Raw genomic sequence first — 21,184 nt, forward strand, 5'->3', positions numbered from 1 at the left:
TTGCTTACTAAGTGCTGTCCGCAACAGCAGGGGTGTTACATAAAATTCAGTTTAGGTACTATATTACTCTATATAATAAAATAATTCTAAAATACACTTCCAAGGATAGTATGTAAGAGATCGTGGACACATATTATTTCCACATTGAAGGTTGAAGCTGAGTTTCAATGAGGTTAAGTGCCCAGCTTCAGATCACATAACCAGGAAATGATGGATTTCAGCTTATGTATGTCAGACTATGGTGGTTTCTTTTACAGTCACTTTCAATGAATTTTTGTTTGGGGTCAGGGAATTATTTTCATGCACTACTTTCAAAAGAAAAATGAAAAAATGTCTTTGAGAGCTGCAGCCACAGGTTGGCACTTGTTGCCAATCTAGCACTCACTCTGTAGAAGACAAGGAGAAACCCCCCATTGTTCTTTTAGTTTGCAGAGCCCGCTCATTCTGCACACCTTCTTTTTAACATTAGTCCCCGGCTGACATACTGGCTTCCTGTCCTCTCAATCTTAATTTCTTCTTAGCAACACAAACAAAACATAGAGAGGATAAAGCAAGTTCCAAACACAATCCCAGGGCCCTCAGTAGGTGAAAGTCTGAACCTCATAGCAATTGCCACTCTTTCCAGACCTTCTTTCTTCATCTCAGTTTGTTTCTATGTTCTTTTGTGTTTCCTTTCACACACTGGGAAAGAATGTTGTCTGATGCCATCTCCACTTTTGCAGCACTTGCTTTTTAAAGGCCTGCCTTTTATTTTTTCCCAATCACATGCCTACTCTTTGTAGATCAGGTGATTTTGTTGACTTAGTAGTGCATAGTCAGGATTGCATGTATAATTACAGCTGTATTTATTTCAGAAATGGAACAGTATGTAAGGCAGAACTCATCTATCATAGCTCAGGCTGCTGAAACAAAATACCTGACTGAGTAGTTTAAACAACAGACACAGTCTGGCGGCTGGGAAGACCAAGATCAAGGTGCTGGCAGATTTGGTTCTTGGTGAGGGTCACCTTCCTGGCTTGCATTATTCCCATGGCTGCTTTCTCACTGTGCTCATGTGGTGCAGAGAGAAAGAGAGAGCTGTGGTCTCTCCCTCTTAGTATAAGGACACTAATCCTATCATGGGGGCCCCACCCTCATGATCTCACCAAACCTAATTACCTCCAATGGCCCCACATCCAAATACCATTATGGTTGGGCTTAGGGCTTCACCATGGGGGATACAATTCAGTTCATAACATCATCAATTTAATATAATCACATTCTTTTAATATTTAAAAGTGCTATATAGATATACACCTAACACTGGATTAGAAATAAAAAAAGTTAGGTTTTGCTTCCTCCTTTGCTACTAGAAACACACACACACACACACACACACACACACACACACACACACACACACACAACTTAATCTTTGGATTTTTGTTTTATAATATATTAAAGAATGAGGTAGAACTGAATGATCTCTATATAACATCCCAGTTTAAGTAATTTTGTCAAGAGAACAGTGTACCTGTTATATGTGTAACAGAACAACACAGAGGTAATAATAGCTCTAAAGCACTTTTTTGTACTTCACTTTTTCTTACTAATTAGTGATTTAGCCATCTTTTCTGGGTTGCGACAAGTAAACATTCTCCTAGTTCCACAGATTTTGGAGCCATTTTTTTAAACTTCTGTTCATTGGATATTTTTATCCTAGACAATATTGTCTTTTTATCTCTTTTGCATTTTTAATGCTCTAATTTTCTAATTTTTCCAGGATCTTTGACTTTTTTCTTTTGGGGGAGAAATTGATAGAGATTATACCATGGTTATAAGCAGTTAGAAACAAGTATGATGAAAATCCTATTCTTTTTTAGAATATAATTTCTGTGGAATCTGTAGTTTTAAAAGTAGACATTGACATGGTCCCCCTTTTAAAACTAAAATATGTTTTTAAAAATTTTTTCAGAGTGGGAAAAAAATCAAGCAGATATTAATCCCCCCCCAACACCATTTTCACATAGCCCTGAATATGTCATTTCAAAATGTATACAGAAATAAAACTGTCCTCTATTTAGGTTGGGTGTGACTTTGTCCTTCCTGTCACACTAGCCTACAGTCCTTTGTGTTAACTTGGCCCACTTTCAAAGGTGCGATTGTGTGACATCCAGGAGACTGTCAGCTCTCCTCCCCACAGATGCTCTGGGCCAGCATTAGGCCCCCAGACTCCTCTGACAAGGCCACGTCCCAGCGTCGATAGCTCTGAAGAGACTGCTGATCCCAGTTCAGATGACAAGATGTGCTGAGCCTCTGGGACAGCCGTGGCAGGATGTTACTAATAAAAGATAGTAGCCCTGCTGCCGAGGAAGGAAACAGATGTGAGGGCGAGATCCAGGTGACAACCTGGGCATCACAGAGAAACAGGATGTGATGGGGGAGGGAGGGAAGTAAGTTGGCATTTGGCAGTATGTGCAGAGGCAAGACCTGAGAGTGGGCAGTGGGGGCTGTGCCTTTCAAAGATTTCTGACCTTCTGCCTGCCAACGTGGAATTAGATTTCTTGATGGAGGGGAGAGAGGGAGGGAAGGAGTGGTAAAGGCAGATGCCAAGAGTGATTATTGACCTGGCGTCCAGACAAAAGGATGCTGTGGCTGGCTCCTGAGGGAGAGAGGGACAGAGTGGTGCAGGTTGGAAGTCTAACTGCAAAGGCTGCGTGCCAGAGTTTCAGCTGCCAGAGAGTGCCCCGGGGTGCTGGCCTCTTCTGTCCACAGCAGCAAGTAGTCTGAAATGAAAGAAGAAAAATGACATTTAGTATCTTTGACTAGATTTTAAGGTTGGCATTCAGAAGTATATTGAGCTGCCTTTCTCTTATCTGAGAAGCATAAACCCTTGTAACTACTACTACTTAAAAAAAACAACAACAATATTGCCATATTTCCAAGACCAAGATGGTACAGTTTGACTCCTGGCTTCCCCATCCCCAGCAGTGAACGCTAAGTGAGTTTACCACATCCCAAATGTTGACCCAGAGCAATACCACCTGCTGGGAGACAGGACTCACTCATTCTGTTAGAACACAGTTTGTTGCCACATCAATCAGGAAACGTTAAATGTGGCAGCATCCTTCCAGAGTTTTGCTCTCAGCGTTCACACCCGAGCATTTCTCCAGCTTCACTGTCCAATATCACCGTGTGCCACTAGATGTTGCTGTTACTCCTGCTTTGTGTGAGGCGCTGGGAGCAATCAGCCCGCCCTGTGCATGCAGGGGGAGCAGTTTTCAGAGGGGGAGGATGCTGCTGTCGGTGCAGATTTAAGTGTAAAGGCCTCTTTACCTGGCATTTTCATTGAAAAACAGACACTCCGTATGTTGTTATTTGGTTGCTATTTCCTTTTTTCATTTTTTAAAGGGAAAGACTGAATTAAAAGCACTTCTCCCACCAATGCACCTTCCCCTTTATCCTTACTAAATCTTACTTCTCCTTTCTAATGTATTTTTTCAGCTCAATAATATAAAGATTGTTTATTAGCAAATTAGGAAAATCACTCTACTATGGCTATTCAGAATCTATATGTGGACTGCAAATGTTTCTCTTCTAATTTATTCCAAATCTTAGAGACTTCAAAGGGAATATCTAATTTCCTTAGAAAAAAGTGATGTAATCCTAACCTCACTGAAGAAAAGACCCCATGAGGGCACAGCAAGTCAAAGTTAAGGCTTCATTTTTTGTGACTACACACGGATACATCCTTGAACCCAAGGGACAGAAGTTGTTATGAGTTTCAGGTTGTTGAATGGTGGTGTTAGACACACAAGTTGTTTTCCTGTTAAATTTCCTTTTATTGTATTAAGTATTGAATGCAAGTATGTTGTTTAAGTTGTGGTTATTTGATTATTATATACCTGATCATTATTTGATCATGAAATTAAGTAGGATATCTAATGCCAATGCACTTATAAAATTGCCTTTTAAAAAACAGATTATGAATAGTATGTTCAGTGAACACTAAGTGAGTTTTCCACGTCCCAAATGTTGACCCAGAGCAATATCATCTGCTGGGAGACAGGACTCACTGATTCTGTTAGAACACAGTTTTGTTGCCACATCAACCAGGAAACGTTAAATGCAGCAGTTTCCTTCCAGAGTTTTGCTCTCAGCTTTTGCCAAGCAAACATCATTTCATTATAGCAAATGACAGCCAGTAATAAGGAGATAACATTAAAATAACAAAAGAGAAAAACCTCACAAAATATACCTTTAAAAGCAAATGAAGGCTATACTTGATTTGGTGGTATGAAAGTGAATTAAATTGTTCTTTTTCAAACTTCATCTCTCACCATTTAATATTGTGTCTTTAATTGTTGACTGCCCCAAATGGTAACTAAACAAATTGACCACTGAACTGGGATTCCACCAATGTGTTTTCTCTTTAGCTGTGATGCCACAGGATTTATAGATTACTCTGCACTGCAATTTTATTCCCTGGAGCTGACTCTCATCTATGGACCAAGTGCCAACCCCGATTCAGGTTGAAAAAATAGTTCCTGAGTTGAAGTTGCAATGGACATATTTGATGTCACTTTAAGAATAATTGAGGTCTTAGTCTCTCCTCTCCTGTTCCTGCTCCATCTGCTCCTCCTGCTCCTGCCCCTCCTGCTCCTCCTCTTCTTCCATTCTACTGACTTCTCCCTCCCCACCCCACTTCTTTCACTTCTATTTTTCCTTCTCTTTCTTTCCCCTCCTGCCTCTATTTGTTTTCCATATGTGTGATGCTGCTATTTTTTGTAGAATTGTATTAGAGAAAGAATCATGATCACATCCATATTAGTCTCCTACGGCTTCTGTAACAAACTGCTGCAACAACCTGGTGGTTAAAACAACATGCACTTGTTCTCCCACAGTCCTGGAGGTCAGAAGTCTGAAACCAGTTTCCTAGGCTGAAATGAAGGTTCTTAATTCAAAGGCTGTGCACCCTCCAGAAGCCCTAGGAGAATGTTTCCATGCCATTTCCCTGGTTTTAGAGCTGTGTTCCTTGCATTCTTTGGTGTAAGGGCCTTCTTCAAAGCCAGCAGTGTGGCATCTTCAAATCTCTCTGTGCTAAATCTCTCTTTGCTTCTCTCTTGGCACAATTCTGACCGCAGTCAGGGCTCATCAGATAACCCACATTAACATCCCTACCTGAAGACTCTCACATCCGCAAAGTCCCTTTTTCCATGTAGGGTAACATTATAGGTTCCAGGGATTACGACTTTTATACACTACTTGGGGGCTGTTATTCAGTCAACCACATTCTACTAGCTGTGTCTTTGACAATTTATTTATCACATTTCTTGCCTAAGAGTGTTACTGTGAGGATTTAATAAGGGAAATTCTTGCAAAGTACTTAGCAGAATGCCTGGAAAAGAGTAAATCCATTTTAAGTTAAAATAATTTAAGTACTAATAAATACTGTTTTTACTATTAAACATAATTATCTTAAAGATCATTCAGTTCTTCACCTTTATGGAACCTCAATCTAGCTTCTGTCCTCTACTAAACATTTACTACTCTATTAAAACATTTATTTCAAGGTCTCCCACTAGACTTCTCCAGCTGGTAAGGTTCAAAGACCAATTCTTGGGCTTCATGTAAGTAACATTTAATACAGTTGACCACTCACTTTACTTAGAAATACTCTCTTTACTTGGCTTCTGCCATATCAAAATTTTTGGTTTTCTTCTTTCTTGACTGGATATTTCTCTCTGTTTCTTTTGCCATCTCCTTCTTCAACCCACCACCAAATATTGGCATTTCAAAGAATTCTTTTGTCATGAGTGCTTTTTGTCTTCTTTACACTGAGGTGAGGAGTAGAATGGCATGCTGGATGAGCTTAAAGATAGGTAGGGGATGGAAGTGGCATGGGATGCAGCTGGAGTGGTGGTGTGGGTCAAATTTTGCAGTGATTAAAGATCCTTCTGATAAGGATTTTGGCATTAATTTTAATGGGATGCCATGGGAGGCTTTGAAATTGGTATGTTGGGTGGGTGTTATCAGTGAATGCCAGAGTTCTTTCCTCTCTATGAGATCTACAACTGAGGTCCTCCTTCCTGAAACCTGCTGAACCATTGAGCCAGCATACTGCCTGGTAGTTCTGGATTGAATAAAGAAGCAGGAGAGAGCCTGGTCAGTGTTGTTCAGTGGTTAAGCATTGACCCATGAACCCAGAGGTCACAGTTTGATTCCCTGTCAGGGCATATGCCTGGGTTGCAGGCTCAATCCCCAATAGGGGGCACGTAGGAAGTAGCCAATTAACAATTCTCTCTCATCATTGATGTTTCTATCTCTTTCCCCTCTCCCTTCCTCTCTGAAATCAATAAAAACATATATTTTTAAAAGCAGGAGAGAGATAACAGATGTTAGTGGAGTGACAGAAGTTCAGTCCTATTTCCTACATTTAATAAGGACATATGAGTTTCCTATGTGTTGGAAAACACCACTATTTGTGGCTATAACTTAGGCTGTGTTGCAAGTACCATTACCGTTCTGGATGAGGAAACCTCAGGTATGGCTGATGTTAAGGTGGGAAGTATTAGACTTGGCTTTAGCCTGGTCTCCCAGCCAAGGGACCATGTGGAGGGAGACCCAAAGTACCCTCCTAAGATCCTACAAGGAGCCAACACTTGATATCTCTTTCAAAGGTGGAATTGAAAAGCAACCAGTGTCCAACAGGAAAATAGCAACAACTAAAAGAAAGAGAATGGTGGATTTGCCACCAGGCATTGTGGTCACTCAAGTGATCAGGTGTCTCCCCACCTCCTCTCACTGATACTAAAATCTAGATGTGCTGCCTCTGGAGACCACACCCCTTTCTCCACACCCCTAACACTTCCAGGCAGTAGTGTGTCCTGCTTTTGTGGAAAAGGGTGAAGTGTAAGATATGAGATAATCTTAACCAAAACTGAAGAAATGTTATAAGGGTGGGCTGAGAGATCTTTAGGAGCTTGTACTTAGGTGAAATGGAGATCAAGGGGGACATTTGATAGGTATTGTTTGAGGAAACTGTAAAATGACTCCAGATACATACTTTCATGACTCCTTAATCAAACCAAGTAAAGATTTATCATTTAATTTTATCAATATTTTGATATGCATAACAAAAATTTGAGTTAAATGTTTCTATTCTCACACTGTGGATGGTAAGAGGAGGTTTCATGAGGTTAAGTGACTTTCTATAGGGCACAGAGCTAGCATGATGCAGATTAAGGTTGGAACCCTCACCTCCCCAACTTTGAAGCTTGTGCCCTTTCTACCCCACTGTACTGCTCTAATACCACACCTTTAAAGTCATGTTGTGGCAGTGGCCAGTTTATAAAGTTAAAAATAAATAACTGTTCCTGATATTGCAATGTGACATGAATCAAACCACCTAAGATTGCAGAGGGTAGAATGATGCAAATAATTGACTAACTCTGGCATAATGACAATTTCAATTCTGAAGTTAAATTCTGCTAAGACTACAGGCAGAACTATGATATGGTACTTCCTCATGTGTTCTCTGTCAGATAAACCTGGGTTACCTATTTTTGTGTTGTCTATTACACATGCACTGTGTCTCCCTTTCCCATCCCCAAACCTCCCCTCCTTTCCTTTAGAACCATGGTCGGCAAACTGCGGCTTGCGAGCCACATGCAGCTCTTTGACCCCTTGAGTGTGGCTCTTTGACAAAATACCACAAAATACCATGTGCTGGCGCACACATACAGTGCGATTGAAACTTCGTGGCCCATGCGCAGAAGTCGGTATTTTGTGGAAGAGCCACACTCAAGGGGCCAAAGAACCGCATGTGGCTCGCGAGCCACAGTTTGCCAATCTGCAGTTTGCCAACCACTGCTTTAGAATATCAACTCAATGACCTCATTCACTTTCTTTTCTGATATCTTATCAGCAACCTAGAACCAGTGCTTGGCACATAATAGGCCCTCCATAATTTTTCTTTTAAATGAATGAATCAGAAAGTGATTTTTAAGCTTCCACATAAATTCTACCTTAAAGAGTTAGAGGCAAAGAAGGAGAAGAAAAAGAGGATGTTATGGACTGAATGTTTGTGTTCCCTCAAATTCAGATGTTGAACTCCATCCCCTTGTTATTTGATGGTATTAGGAGTTGGAGCCTTTGGGAGGTAATTAGGACTAGATGAGGTCATGAGGGTAGAACCCTAATGAATGGGACTAGTGCCCTTTCAAAAGCCATGAGAACACCAGCTTTCTCTCTTTATTTCACCATGTACAGATATAATGAGGAGTCAGCTGTCTCCTCACCAGAACTCAACTACACTGGCATCTGAATATTGGAATTCCAGTCTCCATAACTAAGAGAAATAAATGTCTGTTGTTTATAAGCTATCTATGGTAGTTTATTTGTTTGTTTGTTTATTTATTTATTTATTCTCATCTGAGGACATGTTTATTGATTTTACAGAGAGAGGAAGAGAGGGAGGGAAGGAGGGAGAAAGACAGACAGAGAGAGAGAGAGAGAGAGAGAGAGAGAGAGAGAGAGAAAGAAACATGATCAGTTGCCTTCTGAATGTGCCCTCACCAGGGACAAACCCACAATCTATGTACCCTGATGGGGAATTGAACCCACCACCTTTTTGGTGTATCAGATGACACTCCAACCTACGGAGCCACTCAGCCAGGTCTATGGTAGTTCATTATAGCAGTTTGAACAGACTAAAACAGAGGAGGAAGAGGAGAAAATAAGTATAGATCTCATCTGGTTATTCAAAAGTCAACAGACCCGGTTACACAAGCATGCCACTGCTGGCCAAGGTAGCCTTCATACTGGCTTTAGTGACTTCCATTCAAACTTTGTGATATGAGAGTTACCATAAAAACCTGGCTACAGCAAAATTCTTTTCCAAATGGCCTAGTCAGGTGCTGATCTGCTTCCCACCTGGCCTAGAATTTCAAAGACATATGTCACTTATTTGTGTAGGTGGTGCCCTAGCTTGTGTCAAAATGAGACTTAAAAAGATGAGTATAAATGGTAAATCGGTGTGTTTGCCAGAAGTGTCTCTCCAGGGGGACCAAGAGTCTTCTTTGGGAGAACATTTATTCTCAAGGGAATTTAATTTTGATCTATTAATGAAGACATTGTTTGAGTGGAGGAACCTATGATCTGTTTCTTTTTTACCTCATGTCAACCTTGTGATATAGGTCTTTAATTTTAGAAGTGGCCAAACAGGTACAAAGATTAGTCTTTTGGGGTCACACAGTGTAGCCAAACTGCTGCTTATGACCTGATTCTAAAATACTCACATAGCACCCAGTATTAGGGGTCATGATTCAGAGAGTTAATGATTTCTGAAATAATTATTTCTGAGATAATTCTTTAATTACACGCATACAGAAGAAGTGTTTATAAGTTTATAAGTAAACAACTTAAAAATTCATACAGAAAAATAAGATTTTTCCCTAAAAATGAGAGAATTAGAAACTATGCTAACCTGCTACATGTGATTTAAAATGAAAAATAAATTATAATGCATGTTTAAGTATAATAATGGTACTAAATTTTGATAATTAAATTATCCTCAAAGCTGTTGAATGATTACTATAAACTCTTCTGTTTATGCTTCTGGCTGAGAACTAAAGAAGGGACTGAGGCTTAAAATGACTAGAAATTCTTCACATGGTTTTTTGTGAACACCTGCAGAGGGTAAACTCTTTTTCTCTAGAGTCCAAAGATAAGAGAAAAAGTCTCTGATTTGTAATCAGAATCGATTTGCTGCTCTACCAGCCACAGCCCAAATATTGCCATAAATCTTTGCTGGAGGATTCCCAGGAGGAAGTTGCAAAGGGGAGTTCTTGCCATCTTGATGTTTTGGAAAGAGCCAGGGATGTGAACTTTCACATTGGCTGAAACTATCCTCGCATAGGTGTCACATTCTTTGTGGTGAATTTGGTTTCTTCTTCTTTGCCAGTAATTCTTCCTGTTGCCCTTGACAGGTGATCTCTCTTAGGGACTTCACATCTGTAATTTTAAAAGACTCTAAGAAGAGGTCCAACCTAATGAGGGCAAGGGTGCCCTCCCCCTGAAACCCCAAAATAAAGGCTTTCACAAAATCAGCTGCTTTTGTCAGAGCGCTAACATCCTTTCAGGTTCTTTGTAAGTTCTGATTTCTACATTCCTGGATTTCAAGTTAAAGTGTATCTGAAGTTCCAAATGTTCTACAATAGGAATAAATATTTTCAAGCAGTTCTCTCTTTTTTTTTAATTCCTTGCTGATGGATCTATTTTTTATTGATTGTTTTTATTTTATTTTATTTTTTTTTAAGAATTTTTGTGAGTTTATTTGAGCCAAACTGTCGACATATGCCGGGAAGCAGAACCTCAATGAATTGAGATAGTGCTCCTTATTGATTGTTTTTAGAGAGAGGAAGAGAGAGAGAGAGAGAGAGAGAGAGAATATGAAGGAGAGAGAAACATTTATTGGTTACCTTTAGTACATGCCCCAACTGGGGATTGGACCTGCAACCTAGGTTATGTGCCCTGATGAGGAATCAAACCCCAAACCCTTAGTTATATGAAGAATGCTCCAACCAAATGATGTCCAGGGCCAACCAGTTGTCTTTTAATGGTGTCAGTTGTCTGGGACTGAAATTTTCCTTGTTTCTTTTTTCCCATCCAGGAACCTGTGTCTTGAGAGGAGTGGGAAGACAGGCCCCTTTGAATGGGGCCTCCTCTGAGTTCATGCAGCCCACATCCACCCTCCTCCACTTGGAGAGCTTCTCAGCCTGCCCTTTCTTCAACCTCTGACTATCCTTGTGGGTGACCCAGGTGAAACCATCCGCAGCCCCAGCGCTCTGTGCCTCCATTTCGGTTGCCATCCCAAGAATCTCCAGTCCCCATGATCTGTTTTTTACATTTCTCTCTCAACATAACTCCTATTAAACACATGTCTGAGTCCTGGGGTGGATGTGGATGTGTTCAGCAAAGAAGAGATTTGAAGAATACTAAGTGAAAAGCTATTGGACTCAAGTCAGTGTAGGATATTGAGGTTCAAGCAGCCCTATTCTGAGATTCCTTCATAGAAGATCCAACCCTATTAATGCAACCAGGGTAGCTCTTGAATAAACTCATCAGCGATGACAGTCATTCATGAATCAATGTGAAGTACCTCCCAGAAGCTCCCAAGAGATTGTGGAGGCAACTGAAGGATAAAGGCTGGCGTGTTTTTACTGTTATCAATAAAATCCTATATAATAAATAGGTAATATGCAAATTGACCCTCACACCCTTGTGTCACAAGATGGCCACCCCCACACTGTCACAAGATGGCCAACAAGGGAGGGCAGTTGGGGGCAATCAGGCCGGCAGGGGAGCAGTTAGGCATCGATCAAGTCAGCAGGGGAGCGGTTAGGGGGTGATCAGGCTGGCAGGCAGGCAAGCGGTTGGGAGCCAGCAGTCCCAGATTGTGAAAGGGATGTCTGACTGTTATGTTCTTCATATAACAAAGAAATAAGAAGCCTGGAGGGCCACTGTTGGGGTCAAAAGTCCCTGCCCAGAACAGAAGAACACTGACTTCAAGGAGGCCTTTCTTCCCATCCACCTTTAGGAGGGGTGGCCACCTCTGGGCTCCTGACACAATTTAGGCACCTCCATGCAAGCAGCAGCACAGAGCCCCAGACAAAGCCACCCAAGGGTCAGGGTTCTGCATCCCTACCAACAGGATGTTCTGCATCCTGTCCCACAGGGATCGGGCCTAAACCGGCAGTCAGACATCCCTTGAGGGGTCCCAGATTGGAGAGGGTGCAGGCTGGGCTGAGGGACAACCTGCCCCCCCCAGTGCATGAATTTCATGCACCAGGCCTCTAGTGTAATTATAATAGTTTCCAGATAAACTCAGTCACCTTCATGCTTTTTTTATCGTTTTAGATATACACTGAGTTAATTCCGACTTTTCCTCCTCTTTTCCTGCTTTCTCCTCAAAGAAGTATCAATGTTCTGGAATCAGTAGGAGGCATCAGGGCCAAGCTGTCCTTTCTCTCATCCAGGCATCCACAAACTGGGTGTCACTCGCCCTGTCTTTGGCCTTTGGCTGTTGCTCACCGCTGCCATCATTGGTGTCAGTGTTATCATCTGGTGGTGGCTGAAAAGTTCTCTGCTGCACGGGGGAGCCTTGTCACAACTGTAGATACTTCAAGTCTCCCCTTTCAGCTGCTCTGTATCACTCTAGGGTCCAGGGACACTGGGCTTCTCCTCCATGCCATTCCCGGTTGTCTGCCTTCCCTTTGACTGTCTCAGGCTCTTTGCTACAGAAACCAATGTTGTTCTAGTTCAGCTATACCTGGGGACATTGCATAGTGCTTGGAGTTCTAGCACTTAGTCCCTCTTTGAAAGCCCACCTAGGAAGAGAATATATCTCCCTTTCTCTCAGATTCCCAAATACTTCTGAGGGTTCTATTATCATCTCCCACTCTGGAGATAGTCAAGTTATTTGTTGATTATACACTAAGTTGGAGACTTAAGACCAAGTACATATAACACATTTAAAACTGAACTCTTGATTTCAACTGTTTCTCTTCCAGTCTTTCCTATTTCAGAAATTGGCACCCCATACACTATGGGAGTTATCTGTAAGTCCTGCCTTTCATTCATTCTCTGCATTCACTCTAATACCAAATCTTGTCAGCTCAGCTTATAAAATATATCCTGATTTTGACTATTGTTCATCTCCAGTATGACCATGTAACCACCACCACTTCTAGATGGTTCTATTACAACAGACTTCTTTATCTTTCCATACTTGCCTTTGTTTCTCCAATCCATTTTCCACAAAGCAGACAGAGTTTTTAATAAACAAACAAAAAATATGAACATGTCATCCTGTAGCTTCAAACAAGCAGAACAGAAACAGACTCATAGATACAGAGGACACTATGACAGTTGCCAGATGGGAGGGTGGTTAGGGGGATGGGTGAAAAAGGTGAAGGGATTAACAAGTACAAATTGGTAGTTACAGAATAATCATGAGGATATAAAGTATAGCATAGAGAATATAATTGTTAGTAGTATAATAACTATGATGCCAAACAGGTACTAGATTTATCAGAGTGATTACTTAGTAAGTTATACAATAGCTAATTGTTATCAGTGGGGTGCCCTCTGTTATCAGTGGAAGTGGAGTTCTTGGGGTGCTGCTGGAAAAAGAATTTCCTGAGGCTCCTTTTGGAAAATAAGGTATCATGGAAAGCTTTATTGATGATGTAAAATTAAGGGGGTTTCTTTCCAAAGCCCAATCTTCTTCCATTTGACCCTGGAAGAAGTCCAATCTTGTCTTCAGAAGGGCAAGAATTAAGTCTTGAGTCTCCACTCCTATTAAAGCACAGTCCTCTCCAGCATCTGGCTAATTTAGCTTGTGTTCCCAGCTGCAGTCCATTGTGTGTGGGGGTCTGTATGGCCATGGGTCATGAGGCTGCTTAAGGCCACATGGTGGGCTAGCATATGGGTGAGTGCTGGTCATGGAGCAAGAGAGTGCAAGGAAGCAGGAACTAAGCAAGAGAGAGGAATTCTTTGTCTGGAGATTGTAACTGGGAGTTTTTCCAGTTAACCCTTCAGGATTTTGCATGCTTGCAGTGGCTTTACCCTTCTAGCCAATTATCTTTTTCCCAGGTTAGACTGACAGGCAAGCACCCTCCCTACATCATCCCGACTTCACTGTGCATGCCCCTATCTCCCCCTTTGTTGGATTCCTTCTCCAAGTAACTTGCAGGAAATGGACTGGTGGTTCCATGGGGAGTGTGAAACTGCAGCTTCCTGGTGAAGCTGCCCAGATGACCATGCTTATAATGGTCTCCCCTTTGCTCTCTTTCTAATATTAATATTGACTAGCTAGTTATGATGATAACATAATCACTGGGTTGTACAACTGTAATTACAAATAAAAATTATTTTTTAAAAAACCTTATTAATGGTTTTCCATTGCACTTTGTACAAAATGAAAACTCTCTACATTGACTGTGATGTTTGGCACATTCTAATTTACTCTTTTCTAATCAAGTCTCATTTTTCTTCTTATCTTCCTTGCTCTAGTGAGTCACACACTGCCCTTTAAGTTCCTAGAAATGGGTAGCTTTTTTCCTGCCTCAGGGCCTTTGCCCATGCTCTTCCTTCTTCCTGGAATGCTCCTCCATGCTGCCCATTGTGTAGCTGACTCCTCATCCCTCAGGTAGGTCTTGGCCAAATATTATGCTCTTTTCTATTATTTCTTCTAACAACACTTAGAGAAAATGCAAACATGTGGTAAACAAATTCTTGCTGGGCCATCCAGAAACAAAGGCACAGGGAAATAAGCTTTACAAGATTTTTCCTGTCCACATCACCTATGGGCTAATTCATAGGTGCTAAGATGAATATGCTAGGGTGATTATAATCAGATTTCCTTCCTGAAGCAGGTTTTTCTATCTGAATTCCTTTAGGCAGGAAGGAAAGAGTCAAAGGCTCCTTCTGAGTCTTTTGTTTCTTAATAATCCCTTAAAATCAATGCCCCAAAAGGCACATTTTGGGGTGGCAAAATTTTGGTCTCCCTCAGTGACTTGGCCAAGTCATTATTGTCTCTATGCTCAGGTTCTTCATCTGTAAAGTGAGGTCTTAATAGTATCAACCTTACAGGGCAGTTTTCAGGATGAAATATTTTAACTGGATTAATATATGCACAAATGCCTGACACGCAGCATGTGCTATGTGTTAACTATTATTAGAGGAGAGATGATAGGTACGGGCCATTGTCAATGGAGACCTAAAGAAGGACTGCAGCATGGCAAATGCAGGCCCAGGGCCTGGGCCCTGGCACGGGAAGGCACAGGGTACAATAACTAAATCAGAGAGACAGCCTAGAAGAGGGACAGTCACATTATGTCTGAAAGACAGAGGCCAGGAAGGCTGTTACCAAATGGAGGCACCATCAAAAACAATGAATCTCTTGCCTGATTTCACCTGTGGTTTGCCCGGGGCTGTCTTTCATTGGCAAGAACCAAACTGTTCCTGATTTTGGCAGGGATTTATGAAACTAACATTTTGGAATGTGTTTTTCTTTGTGAAAACACACACACACACACACACACACACACACACCTCGATTAACAATCATAAAGAGGGAAATGTGCATGCTTGCAGACCTGTGGTTTGCAAATTACTTATAATTCTCATGTTACTGTCTGCCACCCAAATACCTCAGCCTGACAAGATCAGAGCTCCTGTCATCCTTTTACATTTAATTTTAATTTACATGAAACAATGTTCTTCCTGCTCCATTTCTTCCAATTCTTTACTTCTCCTCCCTGTTCATTTCTCCTTATCACTTCAAAGTTACTCCTTTCAGCAATGTCATCTTCTTTTGCTGTGATGTGCTTCACCTTTATACGTCTAATAAATGCATTATTTTCATTTCAAGTTTATGTCCTCTGGGATCACACTTCTTAGCTGTAGAATTAAACTTAGACAAAATAATAAGCTGACTATAATAGAGACTATTTCATTTTTCTTAATAATCATGTTGGCCTAAATGTCTTTATTTTGGAAGGTTTTATTTTGAATTTAATTTAGAAATTCGGGGAGCACTGGAGAACTCATGAATAACTCTTTCTCCCTCCCACAATCCGTATCTGCCTTTCCTTCCCCTCCTCTCTTTCCTTTTCCATGCCTATTACATAAAATCTATAACAAAATGTTATGACTACTGGTTTGTACCCTGGTTTTACTAACAGATTTACAGGTGTTTTTTAAAACTAAAAATATTTGTTGAGACACAAGACCCTGCACTGAGAGTAATTTTACCATAAGGCCATTTCCCTTACTTGACATAAATTTACAATGCACAACTTTAGGGACAGGCCTTTCTTTTCTTTTTCAGCTCAACTGTATGCATTTACAAGCTATCACTTTTAGAGACTGAATACTGTCCTGGATGAATCATAAACTCACTCAATTTGGTAATTTTTTATGCTTTTATGTGCTTGCACCGGAACTACACATTTTATCATAATTTATTGCCTTCATAATTTTTCTGCTCTGGAATATGGGAACACCCAGTGCTCTGATTTCTTCTTTCTAGTAAATTCAGGTCAGCTTCGCCTCCCATTTCAACTCTAACTCCTTGCCGAAGGTTACCACATTCTTGATATCACATGTTCGAAGTTCTTCCCGGGAGAGTTTACTTTTGCTAATTCATTTTTGCCTCCAAGAGATGATGGCTACTATTCTTTTGAATTATTGCATCCATTTTGGAAAAGGAACTAATTATTCTCTGCTTAACAAGGAGAATCCTGTGACTGATACAGTTGGATCCATGTAAAAATGCATACGTGGTATTGAGGAGATTATTTTCTCCAACAAAGTATAATTTCAAAAGTGATTTAAGTGGGACATACATAAGTACTTATGAATATGGTTGCTTTTATAGCTAATGCAGATTTCTTACTTTTATCAGTGATATTCCTGAGTGCCTTATACTTAGCAGGTTCTCAGTAAATGTTTCTTGATATTAACAGTTTTCTAATGCCTTTTTTAAAAAAAGGTTTTTTATTGATTTTTGGAGAGCGAGGAAGGGAGAGGGACTGCCTTCTGCACGTACCCTACCTGGATGGAGCCCACAATGGGACTCAAACTGGCATCCCCCCCCCCAACCCTCTGAGCCATGCTGGCTAAGGCCCAACCCTAACTTTTGTGATGGCTCTTGAAAGATTTACATGGTGTTTAGAAATGTGTGTATGTACATAGGTATGGATCTTGTGTTTTTTAAGGTGATATCATGGCTGGTGACTTGATAACTGTGTTGATGTGGCCCCCAAAGACTATAGTTTCATCAACATGCCTCTCCCTACTGCATAAGGATCTGTTTATGTGTCCTGACTTGTAATCTTTCCTTCAATTACAAAGCTTTGCTTCTAACTTGCAGAGAACATGCTTTGCTGCACTGTAGGATGTTTTGTGACAATTATAAATTTACTTCTGAATTTTCTGGATTACCGATTCCACTTCAGTGCACTAAAACTGGCTGCAATTAAAAAAACACATATATTTTGTGTATGCTACCCATCCCAGCGTGAATGCTTGGCAGATAACAATTTTTCCATGTTATTGACTTTGGTGAGCCTCATCGCTGCTGTGAAGGGGAATCATAGCTAAGAAAATTACTCTCAAAATTTGATCAGAATAGAGGACTCCAGATAGAAACCTGGTATGGGAATAGCAATGATCACCGCCTCCATTGATTCATCGTTTCCTTCATTCAAAATCTTTAAGCAAGCATTTATTAAATGCTTATTATCAAGCAGGGCTTCTTCTTGGGACTATTTTCCTTTTATACCTGATTTTTATTGAAAAGACCTTTTATTTTACAATTTAAGCGGGATTTTGTTTGATTTGGGTCACGTTGTTTACATGATGACCCTTTATAGTTAAAGTAGATTTAAGTGGTTGCTAAGAAAACAGGTTAAGGTGCCAGTGGGGCGTTCATAGGGGTTATTTGTCACAGCCATAGGAAGGTCACTGCAACACCTTCCTGTGGGACCTCCCAGTTGGGTGGTGTCTAATTGAACACCAGATTTTACAATTCCTAAAGCATGCTACACCTGGACCTGATGCTCTACCTGGCTATTCACAGCTTCGTTGCAACGTGAGATGTCTACTTCTCTCCAAACTCCATGATTCTATGATTCCGAGAACAAATCTTTAGAATTGCTGTCAACTTCTAGTTATATATTATTTATAGAAATTTTTGAAACCTGATGCAGGCTCCTAATTTTACTTGTTTTCTGTAGGCAAATTAACATTTCAGAATAATATGCACCATATAAAGAGTGCATCATAATTAGATGTAAAGTTTTTTTAAAGGAAGTTCCAATATCAGAGTTTTCAGCACATGTTGAAGGTGCTAGATGACCCATGGGGTATATTTTGTTGATGCTTAGAGAATAGAGCAATTCTTTGGTAACAAGGAAAAGAATTAATCAGAAAACCGTCATTTCTGAACAAAGGTACTTCTAATGTATTGAAACACTCTGCCAATTCTATAATGCCCTCTGCTCATTATTCTTTTGCAAAAAATATCCAGTCACCTAGGCTTCAATGCTGCTTTTATTTGTTCTGGCTGACCACAGTGCTCTCCTCATTCCTTTGAGTGGGAAACGTGCTGACATACATGTGACTATTAAGTGAGAAGCTGAATCTAGAGGCAATCTAGTAGGAGACATTCGGTCCACAGTCCCAAACTAACAATGGTGGCAGGACCTCGAGTTCATCTGAATATACATTCCAGTGAGATTTAGGCCAGAGCTGTGTGTCTTAGACTTTTATGTGGATCAGCTGGGGACCTTGTGAAAAAACAGATTTTAACTTAGTATGCCTGGGGTGGGGTCTAAGATTCTGCATTGCCACAAGTTTAGCACTTGAACCAAGCCTAGAGGAGCAGAACACTTAAAAAATAGGCCCTAAGTGTTATGAGTTCTAGATAAATTGATATACTTAGATTTCCATGCAGAGGAATTGAACCCAAAGAGCATGTCCACTGACATTCTCATGCTTAGTGGACCCAGAATACTGGGAGTACTAAACTCTTCATTCTGAGAGGTGCTGAACTTGCACAGGGCCTGGAATTACTTCATGTTTCCTAAAGTCCTCTGGAATGTTGCACAGACACAGCTTAGATGGGTGGAGAAAGCAGCGTCTGGATTCAGGAGGACTGAGTCTGAGCCCAGCTTTGCCTCTGCTTGGTTCCATGAGCTCTAAAAAGTCATAGATCCTCTTTTGAGTCCATGTCCTGTGTATAAATTATAGTAATAGCCAAATATAACTTTATAGGATTGTTTTTATATCAAATATGAGAATATATATATGTGTGTTTTATAAATGACAGGTGCTATGCAAATATTAGCTGAGGGGTTCGTAACCTAGCAATGATGATTTACACTCATCTTGGAACACTTGTGTTTGCCTAAGACCCTTCATCGTTTGTTTATTAACAACAAATATTCTTACCAAGAACACAGGTGTTTCGCTATTTCCCCTGGGTATCATTTGTAAGCAGTCATAGATTATACTTCTATAGTAAAAAAAAACACCAAAAAACAAAACAAACAAAACACACACACACACACACCCCAAACATTAAATTTTTCCCTTAAAGCATTAGTATTTTCATTTCCAATCCAATATGTTTCAGGGAAGGGGATGTAATGGGCAGCATATATTGGAGCTGGTATAGGACTTTGCTTGGAAGAACTAATTGGTGCTCTATGGCAGCTGTGGATGGTATCCTGAATTATCTACAACTTCTGGGAATAGCTTAATCAACTCAGAGATACACTTGGTCTGAAGAGAACATGCCATCCTCATCACCTAGGGAAGATGTTGGCCTGCAGGCAGCTTTTATTTTAATTGATTTCTTGATGAGTGTTGATTTTATTAAATTAAATTTTAGACAAAATGCCCGATGGCATCTGCCAGTGATAAGTGACAGGAAAGACATTAAAAGTTTAGTGAACACTTAGGAATTCCTTATCAGCAGGAATTTATTGAATGCCCCGGATGAGAATAGAAATGCTTGCATTTATAGCTTGCCAGTCATTTCCACAAATTCTACTTATGACACACGCTTTTCATTGAGTCTATTCCATTTTCTGATATAAAACCCATCTTTGTGGGACTTTGATTCATGTTACAGAACTCAGTACAATTTCGATTTCAGGGAGACATAATATATCTTGTTTAAAAATTGATTTTCTTTTATACTTAAAATGTTTTTAATTGATTTTAGAGAGAGAGAGACAAACATTGATTTGTTGTTCCACTTATTTATGCATTCATTGGTTGATTCTTGTATGTGCTGTAACTGGGGATTGAACCCACAACTTTGGCATATTGGGACAATTCTCTACCAATTGAACTACCTGGCCAGGGCTGAGACATAATATATTTTTGAGGGAGGGAGTCAAGAAGGAGAGAGGGAAGGAGGGTTGGAGAAAAGGAGGAAGGAAGGAAGGAAGGAAGGAAGGAAGGAAGGAAAAAGGGAGGGAGGATGGTAAACACACAAATGTTTTTGTTCTGTTTTTCTAGAAAACTCACTATGAGTTCATGTCCAAAAGGAGAATAATTTTGAACAACTAAATATGAGACAGTGTCAGGCTTTCTGGAGCTGATTTCTCACTTAATTTGTCAAAATGTACATTTCTGCAGGAATTAAAAGGCTCAATTGCTGCTTTGGTGTGTGTTTAGTTTGATTCAGGCCCACTTTTTGTTGTTCTTTCTAGATTGGCTCTGATTTTTATTTTCAACCTTAGCCATGGTTTTTTTTTTCATGCCTATTGTTTTCTTTTATAGTTAGAATACTCTGAGGATTTGTCATTAAAGTTTAAATTATACTAAGCATTGACAGTCTTTTAAGACAATGTTTTGAACACAGTAGGTGACACTTTCCATGGACATCTTACTTTGAGGGTCTTCTCATTGCTGAGGAGGTCCCACCAGGGACTATTAGACTCATTGTCTTGCCTCATGGACTTGATGGTTGAACTGGTGGTGGTTGGGTGAGACTGTTTGTTGTCGGCTGCATCTGCAGTGCTTGTTCTGGCTCAGACCGCTGTGGTGATTGCCTTCATTGAAAGACTAGTTCAAAACAAGTAAAGAAAGGCCAGTGAGGATTTCTAAAAGTTCTGAACTAAGGGATATTTGGAGAAAATGGAACTTGATTTTTCAGTTTCAAGAATAAATGGGACATACTGTATCTGATCTGACTAGTAAATATGCATCTACACATGTGGAAATTAGAAAGAAATAATGAAATGAGACACTCTGCTATTAACTGGTTAATAAGCAAAACTTTTCTAAATGTTTGATGCTTGTATTCAACCATTTATATATAGAATAATTTATGATTAATCACACCCAAAGCCTTGCCAAGTAGAGTCCCACAGGAATTACTCTAATGAATACATAAGCATCTCTTGTATTGAGCATATTAATTGGTTATATGCAAATGACTTTAAGTGCTTGAACAGTTTGGCTTAAGAGGATAAACATCTCTGTAATCTTGTATATGGTATTCATTTGCTTAGCTAGCTCTTTTATGATGGATTATATAAAAGTAAACTTTATAATCAACTGAATACAAATGATTCTGAGTTTGGCAAAACAAATTAATGAGTTTTTTTAAAAACTATATATA

The 21,184-nt window shown here is 40.1% G+C and overlaps 1 long non-coding RNA gene and 1 pseudogene across 1 annotated transcript in view; one reads left to right on the forward strand and one right to left on the reverse strand.

Moving 5' to 3' along the window:
* Nucleotides 1–241: 241 nt before the first annotated feature.
* LOC106728010 overlaps nt 242–21,184 on the forward strand; it is a 22,369-nt gene continuing 1,426 nt past the window's right edge. Inside the window, exons 1-2 of the long non-coding RNA XR_001364240.1 lie at nt 242–256; nt 6,854–6,856. This is a non-coding gene — a long non-coding RNA (uncharacterized LOC106728010). The remainder of the gene's footprint in view (nt 257–6,853; nt 6,857–21,184) is intronic.
* LOC102244760 lies at nt 9,734–10,850 on the reverse strand (annotated as a pseudogene).

The sequence above is a fragment of the Myotis brandtii genome, unplaced genomic scaffold (assembly GCF_000412655.1).
Source record: "Myotis brandtii unplaced genomic scaffold, ASM41265v1 scaffold519, whole genome shotgun sequence".
Classification (NCBI taxonomy): Eukaryota; Metazoa; Chordata; class Mammalia; order Chiroptera; family Vespertilionidae; genus Myotis; species Myotis brandtii.